Here is a 2,299-nt window from a genome sequence, read left to right on the forward strand (position 1 = left end):
CAATTCTGTACATCAGGTCTCACTTCCCATCTTTATACAGACTACAGGGAGCAAACTCAAGTTGTCAGAATTAAGCAGCAAGACGTTTTACCAGCTGAACCATCTTAATGGCCCTTACCCAGTCACTTTTATTAGCATCTATTAATTGTACAACATAATGTCTTCTTTGTCACAGTGTCTGTTGATGGTCAGTGGAAGTGTGGGAGGGTACACACCCTATGCCACCTGCACCCATCTCTCCCCATCCCACCTGCACCAAGGGCAAGAGAATCAGTTGTATCTTTGTCATAGCAAGTGACTGGAAACAATCCTACTGCCAGGCAACAGGGGAAAATAAGACATTGGAATTTGTATTAGCTCTGTGACTTCTCTTTAGTAAAATGGGACCGATACTGACTGCTTGTTTCTTGGAGTCACATGAAGATTAAATAAGAATTGGCAAGCAGCCGCCTGTACCTTGTGACTGTTCTCACCATTATTAGTTCAGAGATGCTACACAGCCGTCAAAAGGTGAAATCTAAGGTCTTTAGTCACTGAGGCTGTCGGAGAAACACAGTGCAGGACAGGAAGGATAATGCGACTCTGTATTTTGATTTGCACAGCAGTGCAGCAGTGCTGCCGCTGAAGAACACACTCGCCCGTCTTGTCTGGGCAGGCCTCACAGATACCTGAGTGGAGTCGCAAAATGCAAACGTGCAGAAATGATGTTTGTAGTTTTCAAAGAATTCAAAAACATTACACAATCCCGAGGCATACATCTGTGTGCATAAAACTTGCATACTGCCATCAGAACCACAGAACAAGCACCAAGGAAGTGGAGAAAAATTGTTCCGGGGAGTGTGTCTCTAATGTCTTCCAACACAGACAAGGTCTGGCTTAGGGCTGGAGAAGGAAATGCTTCAGGGCATGGGGCTGGGGGAGTAGCATGCTCAGTGTAGTGCTTGCTGTATGTGCTTGAGGACATGCGTTTGATTCCACAGGCATAGCAGCCTGTGTCTGTAATGCTAACACTGCGAAAGCAAAGACAGGAGGATCCCTGAGGTTCGCTTGTCAGTCAAATTGAATCAGCAAGCTCCAGGTTTACTGTGAGACCCTGTCTCAGAAAAGCCAAGTGTGGATGATGAAGGGAGGCATGCAGTGTTGACCTCTGGACTTTGCAGGTACACATTGCATGCTCCCCCTCTTTTTTTTTTTTTTTTACTCAAGCAGTCTTTAATGAAAACTATGAGACGCCCCTACTCCTGTATCTTCTAAATTGTTTCTTCCTTGTATTTGCCCTTCTCCTTTCCTACTTGCCGAGACTTGGCTTTCCTTTCCAGGATCTTCTTTCAGTCTTTGTCCAGCTTTAGCCGGGTGATCACCACCTTGCTGGGGTGGATGCCCACGTGGACAGTTGTGCCATTAGCCTTTTCTCGCTGCACCCGCTCAATGTAGATGACGTATTTCTTCCTGTACACTTGGACCACTTTGCCAATCTGCTGGCCTTTGTAGTGTCCCCGGACAACCTGAACCTTGTCATCCTTTCGAATGGGCATCGAGCGAACATTGTACTTCTGTCTCAGCTCTTTGGAAAGGGGGGAAGACATGATCTTCCACCGAATGTGAGAAGATGCATTGAAATGCCGTTTGCGGTTCTTGCTCCGGTCGGAAGTCACAAAGGGATTGAACTTCATTTTGGCGGCTGCGATCCAGCGATGGCCGCAAGAGGAAAAGACGCATGCTCCCCCTCTTGTGTGCATGCATGCACACGAACATGTACATACACAGAAAATACTTTATCTGTAATGAAAACTTCAGGAAAGGAGGGCCTCTGGAAGAACCTTCCAGAACAGATGCCTCATCTGTGAAAGGCACTGAAGGCTTTCTGAAGAGGGGCCAAGGTCACAAGGCAGAAGCTTTGGGGAAGAAGTTGTGGGACTCAGATGAGCTTTGGGGAGAACCAACATTGCATGTCGGCTCAGCAGAAGGGTCCTAAGGAGGAGTGAAAAGGATATTGAGAGGTTTCTAGCAGGTCTCATCAATATTCATCAATATTAAAATCCAACCTGCTAGATTCTCAGGTTTTCCCCCATCTTATCGTCTGTCTCTTGGGCGGGGGGGGGGGGGGGTAGGGGAGGTGAGTTCTGCATTGACTTGCTCACCATCCAGGGCCCTCTATTGTGTTAATACTCACAAGAGTGGGGATACAGAATGAAGAAGAGCCCTAAGATACAGAATGAAGAATCTAGGTCTCTGTATTAGAAAAGACTAAGACCTTCAAGGGAAAGCACAGAGGATCTATAATGGTACCAGTCAGGAA

The 2,299-nt window shown here is 46.8% G+C and overlaps 1 pseudogene; it reads right to left on the minus strand.

The window, feature by feature from the left end:
- Positions 1–1,235: 1,235 nt before the first annotated feature.
- LOC130882405 (60S ribosomal protein L26-like) lies at positions 1,236–1,691 on the minus strand (annotated as a pseudogene).
- Positions 1,692–2,299: the final 608 nt, after the last annotated feature.

The sequence above is a fragment of the Chionomys nivalis genome, chromosome 1, assembly GCF_950005125.1.
Source record: "Chionomys nivalis chromosome 1, mChiNiv1.1, whole genome shotgun sequence".
In the NCBI taxonomy this organism is placed as follows: Eukaryota; Metazoa; Chordata; class Mammalia; order Rodentia; family Cricetidae; genus Chionomys; species Chionomys nivalis.